We start from the raw sequence: 13,433 nt of genomic DNA on the forward strand, positions 1-13,433 counted from the left end.
GTAATTTTATATCAAGACTTTCTTTTATTTTTTATAGTAGTGGAATTACAGTGCAGATAAAATGTACAAATAAGTATTTAATGGAAATATCTGAGTAATCTTTGTAAACTGTTTAACAAATGGAAATGACAAGTGAGATAATGTGGCTAAGATCTTAGAAAAAACCTCAACGAAAATCAATTGAGATATTCTTTAAAAAATATATATTTCTGTATTTGAAGCTTTATCAAATTTCGAAGAGAAACCATTGGAATTGCAGTACATTTGTTCTTCTATTCATACGTTTTATGTTTGGTCCGGAATGTCTTGTTAACACGACTGATTATTCTCATGCTCGTCTCGACGTTAAAATTATTGGTCTCTGCTTCTCTGCCAAAGACGTATCATCAAAGATGGAGAATCGACTGGTCGGCTCGAAGTCAGAATAATGTGTATGGGAAGGGGATGTTGGAAATTTGTCATTTTTCAGGTTAATTATTCAACATGCTCGCTTATAATATTTTGACTGCTTACCAAAGGAGAATATTTAAAGCCACAATGATGTAAGGTATTTAATCTTTGGTCAGCTTGATATACGCAGTTGTCAACTTGTTATGCCATAGGTCCACGTCAGTATTTTAGTCATCGTTTCAATCAACATTTGTGGAGGTATCTTTAAGGAAAGCTAAATGCTTACTCTATGCCTCCAACAAAGGACCTGAATCTATAACCATGTATATCATAGAAAAAGCAGTAAAATCCACCGTGCCAACATTCTTGATATCGGCAGATTTAACACAATTAATTTAGAGACCCTCAATTCTAATTATTACAGAGGCTTCTAATCCAAACCTTTAGAGCAAGATTTGTATTGGCATAAAGTGTCCTACCAAAAAAAAACACGCACTCTTTACACATACCTGGGGGCCTTTGCTAGCGCAATAAAATCCGGCTCTGCAACTCGGTCTATTAACAGTTCTCGTCCTGAAAGAAAACATTCGGTATTGGCCGACACATTTTTTTAAGAAAAATTAAATTGGCTTGGCCTATCTTGAAGGTTTTCCATACTTCATAACACATGGCACTATCACTCAGTGTTCTGTCATTAAACATTTATAAGGCTTTATTCAAACATTTTTAAAAATCAATTTTGTTTGCATAGAATATTAGATTATAACTATATTTACTTCTTCTCTTCGTTGTCACAATAACAGTGTAAACGATAGAGGGTGTTCATTTAGGAATATTTATTATCGAGAACATTATAAGAATAAAAAAACTAAATTTACTGATATTTTTTACATATGTTAAACAACAATATAACGACTTTGTATTTCTACTGTCTCAACTTTTCAGCCTGCTTATATATGGATGTTTCACCAGTGTGGTTTAGCATCCATATGATCACTGGCTCTTTGGATGGAGTGTTTCAAAACAACGAAGAGTACATGGGTAAAATTTAATTAAAAAATTTCAAGTAACAAATACATCGTGGAAAGTTGCGAGTGCGTACCCTTAAGGGATACTAATAATTTCTGACATTAAATATCAAAAATATAATTTAATTACATTGTAATAATGAGATATTAATCTAAAATCGAGATGCTCGTTTGGATAGGCCTGTAAGATTGCTACAAGAGAAACAGCACAATAAAGTCCATAGAAAGATTGTATGTTTTTAAATTGCTACTTCTGAAGCAGCTTTCAGAAGATGCTTAGAATCATTGTTACTTCTGAAGCAGATATCAGAAGATATTTAGAATCATTATTACTTCTAAAGCAGCTACCAGAAGATGCTTAGGATCAATGCTACTTCTAAATCAGCTCTCAGAAGATTTTTAAGATCATTGCTACTTCTGAACAAGTTCTTAGAAGATGTTTTGAATCATTGCGAATGTCAGGCGATGTCCAGTGTTAGTTCTTCTGAGCCGCTTTCAAATTTAATCGTAACGTAACTGTTCAACTTTAACTAAGAACTAGCTGTCAGTCATAAGCAGCCCGTGAAACAGCTGTCATATTGGCTGTTAATGTTATGGCAACGTATTTGTTACTCTTAGCAAATTTCACGGCAACGTATATTTTTAAGTTAACTGAACCAAGTATTAGACGCTGACCACAGTCATGGCAAATTATTTGACATGCTAATTTTTGAAGAAGTTGTTAGACGTTGTCAAATGTCATGACAACGTCCCTAAGATGAACTCTAAAATGACTTATCAATTTGATATTCCAAATATGTGCTAAGTAAAGTATAGACGCTTTAAATGTGGTCTGCACAATCACAGAAAGGTGTAGTAGCGCCGGTTGTTGTTTTTTCTTTCATAGACAATAAAGCAGTGGACACGGAGAAGAAAAAAGAGAATCAGGTCCGTCTGTGGAACTAAAATTAACATTTATTTTGAGTTACATGTAAGATGCAGACCGAAACGTTTAACGTAACACAGCAATAACTAGAGCAATATGTCTGGGAGGTATGTATACATTGTCACCATATCTAGCCGGTGCATATCTTTGCTACTCATTGTTAAAATGTATATGCAATGCATGCATAGCGAACCAAATATAACAAGTATGAATATCGGCTTAAAGCTGTAATGAGCATAGTTTGTAGACGATGTGATTTCCTTCACAGTAGAGGAGATTACCGTCAATGATAGATGCTTTTTGGTATGACATGGGTTGTGTCCTTATTGTATGACTTAGGATGTATGGTGGTTCTCAACCCTGCATGAGAAGAAATGGGATTGATATTACATACGATAGGGATATAACTTTTTGTAGGTTTAAACTGGTCTGGAACTGGCATGTCAGTTAACTGTTAGTAGTCCTTTTTTGTTCATTTGCGTAATTTATATTCAGTTTATTTATTCTCGTAACAAGGTACTCAGACCTTTTTGAACTGATTTGTAGGCGTGTTTAATTGTGTAATATTTTTTCACAGTAGCCAGATTTTAAAGGGGAAGGGTTGTGATCACGCCAAAGTACTTTAACCACGCCGCATTTTTTTTTGCGCCAGTCCAAATTCAGGAATTTCTGGCCTCTGTATGTCTTGTTTCGTTCTCTCCTTCACTTATTATTTTTTTTTATGTTACTTGAGTATATAGGGGCAACTCTTTCGCTGTACCTGTGTATAATGATGTTTTGGGGCCAGCTGCAGCCTGCGCTGTGGTGTGAGGGTTTACTCGTCATTCATTGAAGACCAATTGGTGGCCTTGGGCTGACATTTTGATCCTGGTGGTGTTGTTGTCCCATTGACATATACACCTTACCTATTCTTGTTAAATCTGATATACATATACGCTAAAACTATTGTGAAATCCCATACACGTATCTTTAATTTACATTTCGGCAAATTATTCCACAAAGAAAACCACATATTTTTAGCACCAAATTATGTCACAAGAATTGCGGATTTGACTACTATTGCTTTTTAGCAATTTTTAGACACTTAAAAAAATCCTTTGGGAATGACTACCGATTATTTTTATAGCGACGATTAAAAATATGTCGATCTGTACTCGATCGGTAGAATGTCGCTCGTTAGCTAGGGTAGAATTGAAAATATCGCACCATAAAAAAATAACCGTAAAACACATGTGCCGAGAAATCTCGTAGGTTTTTCTGAACTTCGGTATGGCATATCATCTCTCTGATTTGCCTTACAGCACCTACGAACCTTTGATATGAAGACACAAGACAAATGTCTGTACAAAAACTGATGTAAAATCAATACAGTGTTAATGTTGCCAAACAGTCTTATCCTCTCAGATTATTGATCCCGTTTTCACGCAATAAGCGTCATGAAGTAAATTGTAGCAACGCTGATAATACCGCAGCTAACAGTAATTGTAACTACTTTAAGAATTTCTCAATACGGTCATACACTATGCTGAATGTTTCCAGTATTTTGTTCAATATAGAAATGATCTCTGAATGCACAATTATTTGGTGTTAGAAATTGTAGTATTATTGTTTAATGTCTTTCAATGAAAGTAAGATGGGGGAAAACTGCAGATCAACGATAACAAAAATTCACAAGTAAAAACAAAACGAATCACAAGGAAACCATGATACCAAAAGAAAGCAGAAAATTGAAAGGAAATAAGCATCCCAAGTTTCATACCCTGATTGAAATGACCATATCCGCCCAAAAAGCTCATAATAGAATCTCGGGGTAATGAAGCTCTGCCCCAAAACTTTATATCTTAAAAGTTGCACAGGATGCAAAATCGCTTAACATCGCCGAACTCTTGTATGAGCTCCATATGTTCATAGAAACATACGGATGATGTTTATGATTTTTCGTGAATTTTCCTCACGCTTTTTAGAATATTTATTTACATAGTTATTTCACGAAAAGTTGCCTTCTTATAAATAAAAGGAAGTGTTTTTGTTGGTTTTTTTTTCAGGGTTTAAAACTCGGAAATTGGTTGTGTTGGGTTAATTACATGTAATAAGCACCTACTGGCGCACCACAGGATAAAGACAGTTATCTTATTAACATTTAATGGCACTCTCCTCCATGAACACTACATGTACATTGATTAAATTAGTAAATCTTTTGGTTTGATTGAACTTGAGAAAGTAAGAGGTCAGAGTGAAAATTTTTAATGAGAACTATAAATTAAAGTTTACGAAATACATAATTTGGTGTTTTTAAGATGTTGTTTGTAACAATAATAAATATATTCATAGCAATGGATTAAGGAAAGCCGAGCTGCAGTTTATCATTTAGACTTTTTTCAGGAATTACTTTAATAGTTGAACAAAATGTCCCCGAGATTCGCATATTTACTTACAATAGTAATCAACAACGGAAAAAATCCTGGCTTGAGTGCCAACGAATTTCTCAAAAGAACAATAAACACTAAAGATTTATAATTTCCGTCAGACCATAAGCCAAGGACTATCATGTTCACATAGTGAACAACAAAGAGAGGCATACTAAATGTTTATACATGTATATATTGTTAGATGCCATTAAGAGACCCAAAACCTTTTTAATACATGTATTTAATGTCCTTTCTTCGTGTCGTTATCTACTTCGTAAACTTTAATTTATAGTTCTCGTGACTGTTTAAAAATTGACAATGTTGAAAATCTAATTATATTCAATTATTTTATCATTCACATATTTCTGTTGAAGATAATATTTCATTAATATTAATAAGATGACAAGGATCTTATGAGATGTATGGTGCGTAAATAGAAAACTCATTGTCTACGGTACTTGCTTCAATAATTTCATTTTACCTGATCATACAGAACTAATAAATCTGATAGAACCTTCGGCTCTGATCATTCGTCCACAATGATGGTTTCTCCAATAAGTAATTATCGTTATATCTGTTCAATGAACCCGAGATGGGATATAACTTCTTTAATAGGTAATTGAGGTTTTTTTTACGGTGACCTCTGTGGAATTGTCTATTATAATTTCGCCTAAATTAATGTTTATACAAAATTATTTTGGTTTTATGCAGAATAACAGCTAATGTCTAACACATTTTAGCTGTTTGTGTGGCTTCTTTTAGTGTCACGTTTTGTTCGAACAATGACGTTTTTGAAAGACCAAATAATCTTAACTCGCCATCGATCAAAACTGGAAATCTCTTTCAAAGAAACTGTTGAAGAAATCTCTATTACAATAATAACAAATGGCTGAAAATCAGATTAAAGACAAACTTTTTTTTTAAATATTTATTTTGCAAGGTATCAAATGCTATGTATACATACGTGTACATTCAGATACAGAGAATGTGCTGGCCTTTAGATCTAGCCTATTCTCCGAAGCTCTTGTTAGCATATATTAATGCTTTAGTAGGATGTCTGATATCAAGTTCGTTCGTTTTTGTCCACGAGTCAACAAATTAACTAGCATTTTTCATGGAATATTTATTTCTTATTCTTATAATTCTACCTATACATAAAATGATAACTATACTTAAGAATTGCGAACACGGAAAGCAGAAACTAACTCCGATATAAATCATGTTCTTTTTGGATTTTGGGGAAGGTAATGCATGAATTTAAAAAAATCTAAATTATATGATATGTGAATATAACTTCAGGTTTGTTTTTTTTTTGGCTAAATTTATTTCTTGTCATTTTGTCTTTACAAACTTACTTCTGTACGTCTCGGGCCTGATATCTATTTGACATGTCGATCGTGAATTAAAATGATACCTACTCTCATTCGGACTGTTTCTGGAAACAACATATAGTGAAGCATACAAAAACGACAAAAAGCTCTCCTCACACACTTGATGGTTCGTTCGCTATATTTGGTATCGAGTAAAGCAGTAATGATCCCTGAAAATGTCAGCGGTGGTTTTAATTTATCTTTGGTTTTATTTTGATTTTTGTTCAACGACAGTTAGTATTGCATTCAATTTTTCATGAATTGCAAATAACCTCGTTTCTAAATTGTCCATTTTTTCATCAAGAATAACCTGCCTCAATTTTACGTTTTCAACTGACCTTGACATTTCGGTATGAGATTTGTAGACCTCAACTAAAGTCACACTTGAATCAACCAACCGTCTTTGAGCAGCTTTTATTTCTCTTATGTTATATATCGCTTCGAGTAACTCCCGTTCGTACTTCAAACTCTTAGATTTATTGTTCTTGATCCTCCGATATTTATAGATAAACCATCCCGATCGGACAACATTGGCAGCCTCATGTTTCAACCTTTTGTCAAGATCTATGTCGATGACAAAGTCATGCACGTATTTTTCGGACCTGGACAATTCTAATTTTCGAGCTAGAACTGCCACAACAAGAGCTGTTACTCCTGCTCCAAAAATTCCCGTAGTAACAGCAATACCACGACCGCAGTACGTACTCGGTACAATATCACCGTAACCGACGCTAAGAAACGTAATCGCCACCAGCCACATTGAATTAAGATAATTGCCATGAACTGCCGCGTCAGTATCACTGTCATACATTTCACAAAGCCGCAAAGCCCAACTGGCGACAAAAAACATAATTACAATTAGTAAAGTCAATACATAATCAGGATGAACCGCCATGAAAGACTTAAATATGAATCTAAAATTAAAATGGATTCTGTTTAATGCTCCTAAACTTTGTGACGAGGCATCTTGATATAAACGACTGTGAAGCATTATAGTTCGACAAACAAGGTAGAGGCGCAAAAACATGGGTAAAGATAAAATTATATCAACAGGAACTTCTTCATTCCTCGGAACCTCACCTTGAGAGACAGTCCTGGACCAAACAAACCGGAAGTCTCCGGGAATTGGATGAACAATACATATGCAGAATTCCACGATTATTTTAGTTACCCTGCCTGGGCTAATTGCTATTTTCCAGTCATCAAGACTATTATCAACAATAAAAAGTTTAACATCCAGGCGATGGTAAATTCCCAAGAATATCAAAAGTGCAACGGTAGACGCCGTCACCACCATTTTCATTAGATATGACCATGGTTTTCCAACATCACCACGTCCAATTATACCGGCATGATTAAGTTCGGTTTCCAAAATCATAAGTAAAATTCCAGCAACAGCAAATCCTAGAGCGGCATCATTCGCTCGTTTTCTTCGATAATAAAGTTCTTTTCGCTTTGCGAGTCGACTGCCAACAGTTTCGAATCTCCCTGGTCCCCGGTTTGCTATAATACTGTCTGTAGACTCGTTCAAAGTCTTGTATTGAAGATGATTGCCATTCATTCCTACAAGTGGAATTCCTGGATCTTCAACAACGGAACTCATTCCACAATTAGCCTAAAACCACTTCTCTTGTTTATCGGAAGAATAAATGTGATTGCATAGCTTCTATGGATAATACAAAATAAAAAAGCGAATAATTACAGCAATTCTTTTCCAGATACGTTCGTGATCAAAACAGTACAGTTCTTTTATTATTAGATCTTCCATATGGCTAGATATTCCATATTTGTAGAAGCATTGAAGCCCTTATTTCCATGTAAATTATAGCACGCTAGTGTTGACATGAATACTTTTTGGCGTCTTTTTCCTCCTGGGTAAGTCAATGTCATTTAAAGTTTTGCATCTTTCCCTATTTTTGTTCATTCTACAATAAAGCTTTGATATTATTGTCCATTAAAGCAAAATATATTCCTTCACTGCGCATGTCTATCAGAAAGGTTAATTCCTAAAAATTAGAAACAATTGTATTTATGAACTACATATGACAGTCTAAGCTACTCTCTTGTGTGTTGGAAAAAATCCAATCGATGCCGAATGTGAATTACTCGCTATAGGCTTTGGACTATCTATGCTACATATACAATATATGCGATTATATTTCTGATCTTATTGACTCTATTTTTCTTTCAATTACATTGTCATTAAAATGATGCCTACCAGATTTGTGTCAGGTTTATCGATTTCATTAAAATTTGATCTCTGGTGATCGTAGAACATAAACATTAAATCGTTTATAGAAAACGTTATAATTGAATTATTAATCCTTTATCGATTAGTACATTAAATTATATCTTTTGAGTAGAAATTATTTAAAATATTTCAATCTTCGAAAAAATATGAACGGTTTTTACATATAAATTGAAATGCTAATGTAGGTTACTATTGAGTATATACAGATATATTGAGTCAGCTAGTATTTAGATTCATGAAGAATAATTCAAAACATTATGGTATATGTTGTAGCGAAATTATTTCCGAAACTGTGTTTTATCTGTTCAGTCATTTAACATCTACCCTTCTGTATTCCCCTTTTCTTACCTTTAATTAAACGTCAATTCCAACAGATAAACCGTCATTTCTAAAGAGCAGGAACAACGCCCACTGAATGTTTGCTGTGACATTAAACTGAAATATAATTAAATATTGCGCATTAATCAAACGACATGACACCCATCTAGTATTATTAATGCATGCACACTAAAATTATTACTATTATTTATTCATAGTTAATTTCTTTAAAAGAAAACTAAACGTCAAGCGTAACTGAAATTATATAATATGTTGTCAACTGGGATCAAAGTATACATTGATGAAAAGATGAAGTGGAAATTTTGCCAGAGTGATGCATGACGTTAAATTATCCGTTAGACTGTTTGATGTTAACCATCTAATAGAAAAAAAATAGCACTTGGGATAAATAATATGCTTGGGTTTGGAAATAGACCTTGTATTCGTCCAAGCTCTAAACTGGTGTATTGATATTATTAAACGATTTAATGCCTCATTTACTATGAGTAATAACTGTTTTTACCGTTTTTAAATTCAACATTTTTAAAATTAATATCACATTAAACAAATGCTTCGAGTTCAGTTTCATTCTGATCACCAAAAAATTAGCATTACCCCGATTGTCTATTTTGTCATCAAACCTGTTTTACTTAAAAATAACGTTCTTCACAAAAGGAACAAGGTAGATTTTCGTTTTAAAGCGTATTCATGGAAACCAGCATTCTAGCGGAAATAAAAAAAAATGAAATCCAAGGATAAAGACCAGACATGGAAAACAGTCACACACAATAAAGGACATGAAAATAACCAAAGTAACGTGTACAAAGAAACAAAAGAAACTGAGCAACTTGGACTCCACTAAAAACGGGGGCATAGACCAGGGGCACCAGTAGGGTAAGCGTCTTCTGCCTTTCTAGAAACACCTGCAGAGTTGCTCATAAAAAGTCAAGTCCGGCATAGAAGAGGAAAGGAAAACTAAAACGCGGCGAACAAATCCTTTCTCGTGGTGCAGATGAATACAACGTAAAGGAACAAAGAGTAATCAAGGGAACCAAGGTTCTAACGAAGGTACAGCTACAAAGACATATCTTACAATCCAACCAATGGAAAGGTAGGAACAGCTTACTTCTCTCAAATCCACTCAGACCAAGCAATTGTATTAATAGTGTATTAAAAGCGTAAACATGTACAATTCGTACTAGACCTTAAAAAAGTTCTTCTTACATTACATTAATTTGTCATATTTAGATATGATCAGTGCTTTGAATTGTCTTAATTGGCAATATTTATAGTCGATTTGGTAATGCTTTATACAGACAGGTTGTTGGTATCGCAATGCTTTAAACAGACACGTTATTGGTATCGCAATGGGTACCATGTGCTCCTCTCATAGACGGCTTGTTTTTCTACTGTTACGAATCACAAATTCACGGCAAAGCTATTTAATCAAAAGTTCATTTAAAACATTATATGTTGCATGAATTTAATAGATATTACTTTAAGATATCTTTATGATATTTTGACCGTAAATGAGGCTAATATTCTTGAAACACCCTTTTATGGTATTTGCATTTCAAAACTGGTCAGTTTTTCTTGTATTTTTGATAAAGTGTCAATGCAAGTAACACATTCTTTACAGATAAGCTTACAGATTATTAATCGAAATGGTTTAGTTTACCCACTACGGAAACATATGTTGTATACAAATTATACTAAACAACAGAACATTAAGACCTTGGACAATTACCACACACAAAGAAACATAATCAACAAACAAAAGAGAAATTCTATGAAAACTTTCTTTTTAGAGAGGTGCGCAGGGGTAGCAAAATCCTGTGATTTCTGGAAATGTATTAAAGAGTAATCTTTTAGGGGAATCAAGCGTTTAAGTGTGTTATCCATTATTTAGAAAATCTATGTAAAAGTAACAAAGATCCAACTTGCTGATTTTTTTTTTTGGATAAAATATTTAATCCGTATTTATGTGCGTTTCGCAAGGGACATGGGTGCCAGACCACACTGTTAATACTGCTGGAGGATTGGAGAGAGGCTGTAGATAAACATTATTATTTAGCTGCTGTTCTCATTGACCTTTCTAATGCCTTTAACTGCCTTCCACACGAAATTTTAGTGGATAAATTGCTGTCCTGTTGTATTGCACCAAATGCTGTCTCTTTACTTAAATCTTATTTGACTGGTAGAAAACAGCAAATTAAACTCGGAAACATTCTTGGCAGTTGGGCTGGCATTCATACAGCGGTACCACAGGGCTCTATATTGGGTCTCCTTCTTTTTTTTAATGTATTTTTATCATACAGTTTACTTCATAAAATATGGATCACTCTATGCGGACGATAATACTCTGGCATCTTCAAGTCCAGACTATGGAAATCTTATGTCAACCCTTGAAATTGTGTTAAATCGGTTGATAGAATGATTTAAACTGAACAAAATGCAGGCAAATCCTGACAAAGGTTTAGGTAACAGGAGTTGGGAAGAAAACTTTTAACAAGAACCCAGCAATTGAAATTAAAAATTCAGCATTAACTTGTGAAAAAGCAGTCAAATTGTTGGGTATAGAAATTGACTATCAGCTAAAATGCATGAATGCTATGTATGCTAATTTGTGTGCTTTTAAATTATTTGTATGTGCATTAACATTTGTTTTTATGTTATGTATATATTTTTTTATAATCTGTGAAAAGCTCACGAGAGCTTATGTTTGTATGTTATGATCATGCCAATTCAAAATAAAGTTTTATGTGTCTATATCTACGTTTAAAAGGAATAGTTATTTTGCTAGTAATGCACAAATGTACGATATGTCCACAGATGTGAAATGGAAAAGAACATGAACGTATATTATCAATCAACCTAAAATCTTCAAGTTTCAGCTCACTAAAATATTAATTCTGAACCAAGTCCATACAAATATCTACGCCAGGGTTTATGGTGAAAATGACAAAGTCACTGATTGATTAGGAGTTAAGTTTAGTATAGCATTGAATTCACCTGGATATTGAAAGCAAGCCAAAAGCACTAGCATGGAAATTTGACGATTAGCGACTTCAACCTTTGATTTTTTACTTTTGTTGTCGGAGGCTTCATAGAGCTTGCTTAAAGGTGTGTTTACACATGTTTAAGACCATTTGGTGATCTCTGAAATATTGACTATTTGAATCTAGGTTGTACGCTGGTTCATATACGTTCTCTTTCTTTCATATAAATGAAATAAGGTTGATTTACAATCATAGTCTGTAAGCTTTCAAAACACCTCTTACAATGTTTTAGTGTACATGAGGTTAAAATTCAACAATATCAATTATATGTATATTATTAATGTTTCAAAGAGTAACTACTTAATATTGGTCAAAATGGGTTTTTTTTTCTGCCTTCGCCTTCTTTTATTGATATTTTCCTGTTAAATCTGTTGTGTTGTGAGGGACACTTATACCATTAGTTACAAATCAAATTAACTGTTGGTCTGTCCTACTAGTAATTATCTTTAACCAGGAAGTACAATGCACTTCTTTGTTTTAGTTTTGTTGACAGAAATTGCCTTTGAAACTGTCTCACGTAGTTATCCACTTTTCGGGAAATTGAAATCCTGTTAACGTCTTAAAAAGCTTTGCGAAAATTACGTTTCTTGTCCAATATGTCGACGAACTATTGTATTAGCTGACACATAACATTGAACATAGATGAGGAAATTTTAAGATACCACGTGGTATGTTGTGGAAAATCGAGGTGTTGACCCATTATGATGGTATCAATTAAGAATTGATTTCAGTTTTAGACATGTCATGAAATTTTCTTGGCATGGATTATTATTAACACTTTAAAACAATTCTAAGCTTCAATTGCTGAGAAGAAAATCAACAAAGTTCACTAATAAAAAAGAAGAAAAAGAAAAAAAAAGAAAAAAATACATATGAAAATATTTCTCTTATCCACGCTCTTATCGGCACGAAAATCATTCCGTTTGGCAAGTGTATCATTTTATCTTGTCCCGTTTTGCGACTATATCATACTGTCTTCTTTCGTTTGGCGACTTTACCATTATGAATTGTTCTGTTTGAGGACTGTATCATTTTGTCTTTTTCCGTTTAGCGACTGTATCAATTTTGTCATGTTCCGTTTGGCGATTTTATCATTTTGTATTGTTACGTTTGACGACTGTGTATTATTTTGTCTCATTCCGTTTGGCGACTATATCCATTTCTTACTTTCGTTCAACCATTTAGGTGATGGCATTGTTTCATAGGGGACTTTTTCATCGCTTTTATTTGGCAGATTGTATCCATCACTGTGTTGGATCGACAAATGTATAATTGTTTTGTCGTTCTGTGGCTGTATCCGTGATCATGTTTCGTTCGGAGATGAAAGTCCTTTTAGTTTATCTTTATCCGACCGACTACTGTGTCCGTTGTCTTGTTTCCTTCGGCAACTGTTTGAATGCTTTTCCAAAGATGAAATCATCATTTTCTCATACGCTGAGGCTTTATACTCTGTAATTTGCATTGTTGAAACTCTCGGTGCGTCCTATTTCGGTAATCTTCTTTGTAGTTGGTTCTTATGCTGCTGATTTAGAGGTACATCATTGAAACACGTGTACAATGTACTAAAATATGCAATATTAGTAAGAGTTTTTACATCGTACCCCTTGTATCTTTTATAATTTAATTCTGTGACAGATTTGGGAAAATGATATATAACTCAGTGCTTCAGAAATACTATTTCATC

At 33.7% G+C, this 13,433-nt stretch overlaps 1 pseudogene across 2 annotated transcripts; it reads right to left on the reverse strand.

The window, feature by feature from the left end:
• Positions 1–5,692: 5,692 nt before the first annotated feature.
• Positions 5,693–12,711, reverse strand: LOC148615292 (small conductance calcium-activated potassium channel protein 2 pseudogene; annotated as a pseudogene). Of its 2 annotated transcripts, none has more exons than XR_015923862.1 (3): positions 12,155–12,711; positions 8,721–8,807; positions 5,693–8,046 (listed from the first exon to the last, which is right to left on the reverse strand). The product of XR_015923862.1 is annotated as a small conductance calcium-activated potassium channel protein 2 pseudogene, transcript variant X2 (transcript). The 2 variants fall into 2 exon arrangements; XR_015923861.1 differs by having other exon boundaries at positions 5,693–8,127.
• Between the last annotated feature and the right edge of the window lie 722 nt (positions 12,712–13,433).

This window comes from Perna viridis, chromosome 6 (assembly GCF_037379345.1).
Source record: "Perna viridis isolate PV_CMFRI_1.1 ecotype Kerala chromosome 6, ASM3737934v1, whole genome shotgun sequence".
NCBI classification, from domain to species: domain Eukaryota; kingdom Metazoa; phylum Mollusca; class Bivalvia; order Mytilida; family Mytilidae; genus Perna; species Perna viridis.